The sequence below is a fragment of the Amblyomma americanum genome, chromosome 4, assembly GCF_052857255.1.
Source record: "Amblyomma americanum isolate KBUSLIRL-KWMA chromosome 4, ASM5285725v1, whole genome shotgun sequence".
NCBI classification, from domain to species: domain Eukaryota; kingdom Metazoa; phylum Arthropoda; class Arachnida; order Ixodida; family Ixodidae; genus Amblyomma; species Amblyomma americanum.
In genome coordinates, this window is record NC_135500.1 from 179,090,259 (window position 1) to 179,096,087 (window position 5,829).

The 5,829-nt window shown below is 47.0% G+C and overlaps 1 pseudogene; it reads right to left on the reverse strand.

Moving 5' to 3' along the window:
- Window positions 1-1,711: 1,711 nt before the first annotated feature.
- On the reverse strand, window positions 1,712-2,501 carry LOC144129929 (uncharacterized; annotated as a pseudogene).
- Window positions 2,502-5,829: the final 3,328 nt, after the last annotated feature.

Below are 5,829 nucleotides of genomic sequence, written 5' to 3' on the forward strand. Positions count from 1 at the left end.
ACATCGAGGAGAGAAAGCAACTTACGGAAACGCGACTCCATTGTGCTCCACTGAAGCCTGGCGTCAATCATCTTCTCCATCACTTTTCATAAGCAGCTCCTCAGGCTCACTGGGCGAAATGAGTCGAGAAGCAAAGGGGATTTAAGGGGCTTTAAAGCGGGAATGAAACGCGCAATTTTACATGACTGGGGAACTGATTCATTGACCCACACATTGTTAAATATCCCCAAAAGTACTGCAGTGCCCTCGGGCCCAAGATTTTGAAGCATTCCATAAGAAATGCCATCAAATCCAGCAGCAGTCTTTGGACGGCACAACGTAAGAACACTTCTAAGTTCACTGATTGTGAATAAAGAATACAAATAGGCATGCTGCGCATTGAAGCAAGCACTAACGTATTGCTGCGCATATGTAGCTGAGTTTTTAAATTCCTTGCAGTCCAATGAAACGCCTGGATGAGAAATAAGTCGACCAGACTCATCAGCCAGGTCTGTTTCTACAGTTTCCCGTGCCATTGCAAGATATCTGAAAGGTTATTCCGAGAAACGGGTCTGATTAAGGAGCGGACCATCATCCATATCTTAGGTACCGGAGAATGAGGGGTCAATGCACTGCAGAAGTCACGCCATTTTTTTCCTTTCTAATTGCTGCAGACGTTTACTCATTGACGAATGAATCTTTTGAGCCTCACGGTACGATTCTAAAGACCCGGATCAATGGTAAGCCCTTTCCGCTTTTATTCGTAGTGCCCTCAGTCGCTCATATTGTCTATCAATACTTGTGAACCCGTCAGGTATGGGGACTTCCCTGGTACAACGACTAAGGCTATCTTGCACCAGCGAACTGAAGTCGTCAGTACTAATGTCAGTGGAAACTTTTTGAGTTATGTTGTGACGAAAGGCTTCCCAATTGGTAAGTTTGGATTTACGTTGGGCACCCCGACATCGTAAGCTAGGATGATTTACCAGTATCAGATAGGAATCACTTCCACGTGTCTGAATGTCTGTGGCCCATTCCACGTCAGGCACCAGATATTGAGTCCATAGAGTCCGATCTAAACATCTAGAATAACGAAAACCGTGGAGAAAGGTCGGAGAACCATTGTTCAGAACAAATAGGTTACATTTTCCTGCGGCGCACCCAACGACCCTTCCCCGGGGGTCAAAGTGCTCACTAGCCCAAGCAGTATTATGAGCGTTAAAATCACCGAAAATCAGTAAACGAAAGCCCGCTATTTTAAAGATATTCAATACAGCATCAATAGAGATGCGACAAGATGCTTGTAAGTAAATACTAATAACAGCAACGCAGACCTTACAAAAGGGCACTTTCTGCAAGCCACAAACTCTGGAACGTCAAAGTCACTGGACTGGATCAGGTAGGAGGGTAGGTCCTTCCTCACACACATCTGTCTACTCAAACCAGATGGACGTGATGATTTGTATGACACATAGTTCGAGAGACAGAAATCGTCTGCCATCCCGGCTTCCTGTATGCACAACACAGGAAAATTGTTTTGCTCAAGAAGTCTGCTAAAGTCTGCCCTTTCTACTCTTAAGCTGTTTGCTTTCCACTGAAAAACGGCGACAGTTTGATAGCGGTTATTCATAAAAAATTTGCACAATGGAGGACCTAGGAATATGAGCAAGTAGAGGCTCCACCGAAAGCAAAGCCTTCACCACTGGGATGACGTTTGCTTGCGGAATAGCTGTCAGAATAGCTCGAACTGCAGTAAACAGCATAGCACTGGATTCACTGCTTCCAGATTTGGAGAAGGTGCCTTTTTGCGAGGTGACCTGCCATGAAGCATTTCGTGACGCCAGAGTTTAGAAGAAGCCATGTTTTGGGGACAACCCGAGAAAGAAGCGGCATGATTACCACCACAGTTCGCGCACTTCGGTTACAGAAGCAATTTGCACTGGGTGTGTTCATGACTCTCTTAACAAATCATGCATCGGCGCGAAGCGCGGCAGTTCTTTGGCATGTGGCCGAATCGCTGACATTTGAAGCAGCGGAGTGCTGGTTTAAGGTACTCTTGAAAACAGGATGACTAGCGAAGCCCAAAAAAACACCCTCTCTGGCATTGGTCGGTCTTCCCTGGATGTGAGAATCACTGAGTATAAGGGACGGAATTCTACCGCTCCATTTTCTTGACGCCGATACGTAGTCTGTCGGCGTGCTGAAATCACTCCGGCATCCTATAGAAATTCTAGAAGTAGCTCGTCGCTGTACTGGAGAGGAACGTGGCAGATTTTTCCAGCGTTTCTTGTGTAGGACTCCGGAATGGAAGGAATGACACTTAATCTAGCCACTTCAGATAGCAACAACAGACGCTTAGCTGATGCTAAGGAATTAACACATGCAGAGAAGCTGCCATCTCTATTTACCCTGAATGACGTAACTTTCTCCTTTGCGGCAGAAACAATTTCTAACGACACTATGTTTGGGTTCACTTGCCAAAAGCTTCGGCCCTCTTGAGTCGGGGGGAACACTACAGGCATCCCTTCCGGTATCTTTTTGCTTTAGGGGACCAGGGTAAACGGGGCTTCGTCACACTGTATATCCTCCTGCTCGCTGTGCACATCCTGTAACGGTCAAGCGCACGCCGAACCTGCTGCTCCTCTCCGGTTGCCATGGTAACAGCGCATGCGCGCAACCGGCCACTCCCAGCCCCCGCGAAATGCTCGACTGGTAGCCCAGTGTAGCTCTCGCTACCAAAACGAGCAGAGTAGCAGCTACTACGCGGCGTTGGTTGTGCATTTCACAGGTAAGAAGTTCCGAATGTGGCTCTCTTTGGCACTGGTGCTGCAGTACGTCTTCAAGGCCTGGGATATCGCACTTGACACCGCTGTCGTGTGTCGTCCTCAGACCGATGAGTTCAGCCACCTGTGCACAGCTGTTTTTGTTCCTGTGGTTCTGTAGCCTCGCGAACTCCATTATACCTTGAGTTTGGCTGGTAAGGGTATCGCGCAACGAAACTTCATATCGTACTCTTTAGATGGCTGAGGCGGTTACCTAATATGCGGCCGAACTTTGGGCCTGTATTTGCGCTGAAATCTCTGCACGAGTTTTTCGAATTCATTGTGCACATGCTAAACCGGTTAGCGTCGTGCTATCCTTGCAGCGGCCTTCGGTAAAGGGATCTTACTGGTTGGTAGCTCAAAGGAAAATGATCATTGCGTTACGGTCTTGCTGAAATAGCTTAAGAAGAGGAGTACATTCATGATCTTTTTAGGGCTGGATAATAAATACAGGCCTTAAAAAAAAAAACATTGTGAGACGAAACGCCCAAAGTTATGGGTAAATACCAGTGCGACCAATCATTTCGGCATCCGGCATCATTTAGCGTTTACATGTCCTTCACCAGCTCTTCCTTCATGCGTGAGGTATTCTGGGATATTCAGAGAGATTCGAACAGGTGGAATGACTGTATAGCCATATATTGGATCGCCGTTTTTTCTTTCATTTGAGTTTGCGAAATTAAATGCGTTCAATTCGGTGAAAAAAGACCCTATTGCAGGTTTTGTTTGGTAGAGTGTAGAAAAGATCAAGAGTGCTGCCAGGTTATAGAGCTCACAGAAATGAAAAATGTATATTTGTGCAGGCCAAACATGCGCTGCTCTTTAGAGGAGGGCACCTGAGAAGAGGGATCAGCAGAGAAGGAGTCTCGACAGCCTTGTAGCGAGCTGGTTCCTCACTATCCGCCAATTTCCCATGGGTTGACAAACATGCGTGATGGCCATTTCTCAATCATTTAAAAGGCTGCGCTGCTTGGGCAAACAGGGACATGTTACAGAGACAGAGACGTTAAGCGCAATCTACCAACTAAGGTTTTATTCCAAAAGTTTGGAACGAAGAAAACCAGTACACGTGGCTAAAGACCGACGATAAATGGAAAACCCCAATGAACCACAGACACACGTAGCGATGACAGCAAGAAACACACAAATTAACCGATCAGAGGTTTCGTTCCGCTCCGACACACGCGCTTAGACGACACTCATGCTAGTCGTGTATCCGTGCGCAAAATACGATTCTATTTTCCTCCGAGTGAGCTCAACGGACGGGGAGCTAACGTAATCACATTTATTTAAACTCATGGTGAAGGCCTCAATAACCTCAGGCGTTTTTCTATTGTTTGCACGTGCCAGAATTGCTGTGTTTTCAAAAGATGATTGACACTTGTGTTTGAGGCAGATAGGGGCCAAGTTTCCAGGAGCCTGCAGGGAGCGACAATTCCTTCTGTGCTCGAAAAGTCTTTTATTTTGGGCAGCACCCAGTTTGTCCCACGTAGAACTTGCCGTGGAATAAAGAGATTTTACAAACGACCCCCATTGAGCACGGAACAAGTGGCGAAACATGACGAACACCACACCCCCTTTTCTCGCCTGCCGATTCTTTCTGGTTAACCGTTTTACAGATTTCTTTAAACTAAAAGGGAGCAGAAAATATGACCTTAAACCTCTGTGCAGTCTTCTTCAGCTTGTGCGAGGTCCTGTGTACGTACGGAAGGACTGCAAAAGGCTTCTTTCCTTCATCTTTCTTTGGCGGGGAAAGCTGGTTATGTGTTCTCAGGTTTTTCAAGCCCGTCTCGGCAACGCCAGTTAGTAGCCTTTGGGGTATCCGCAGGCACTAAGTCACTCCATTTGCGAAAAGAAGCTTTCGTCCATTTTTTTCGGTGCATGACTTTGTTAGGGTTCGTTTCACACCAGACAGCGCTATACCTCTTTTGACTAGTTTTTTGTGTACTGATGCATAAGGAAGGATGCCTTTTTAACTTTTAGTCTTGTAAAATCAACAAGTATGGCTGCTCGAGAGCACCCTTCTAATTTCAAGAAACTGGAGCTGTGAACCTCAAGGACACTTCGACGTGAACTGGAGCCCAGGATGCACGAACGGAAAGAGGAACAAAATCTCTTCAGTTCTATCTTCCGGGAAAACCAGGTTAGGCAAACAGATCAGGAAATCGTCGATGTATCGGTCCCTGATCCGTTTTCCATACGGAATATTTAGAGCTAGCAGAGGTTTCACTGAACCTTCGCCACTCCGTCTACACTCTGTGCTACTCTCGGTTCCACATTATAATGCGAAAGCACTACTAGTTCCATTACAGGGCGGCGTAGGTTATTATGGGTACTAGCAGATGGTACAGAAAATCTCAGCGATGACACAGATGGTTGGATGAATGAATGAAAAAAAAAATTATTTGCCACTTATTTGAAGTATTCGTGACTTTTAGGGGTCACTCATCGATCCTTGGTTCAGGATGCCGCGCTTGACTGCTGCCATCGTGGCTCGGCGTACGAGAAATCGTTGCACTTTTTCGTCCTCGCTGGCCAGCAAGCGCTCCCACGGCGCCACACTTGGGTTGTCTGTGATTGGGTGTAAGTCTGCCTTAGGGCAGGTCTATATGACATGCTCTAGGGTCGGTTTAACCTGCCACCACGGAAATTCGTGTACGTATTGCGTAGGGAAAATCTTGGTGCAGTTTGTGTAGGTGTGGGTAGGTACGGGTTTTAGTCTGCCCCAGTCTACAGCATCCTCCTTGGTTTGCGTTTTGCGTGGGGCTGGGTAGCGTTTCTGCTGGCCCCTGAAATGGTCGAGTATGTCTGAGTACGCGAGGGGACTACAGGGTCAAAGGTGCCCGTGGTGCAGAGCGTTGAGTAAGCTCGGTTGACGAACTCATGAGCTGACTCGTGAGCTGCCTCGTTGGCCCTCGTCCCTTCATGTCCCGGAACCCATACCATACTATGTTTAATGGTGACAGAAGACAACAGCCAGATAGACCGAAGAGCATAGGAGATTTTTGGAATTTGTGATGTTGATCAA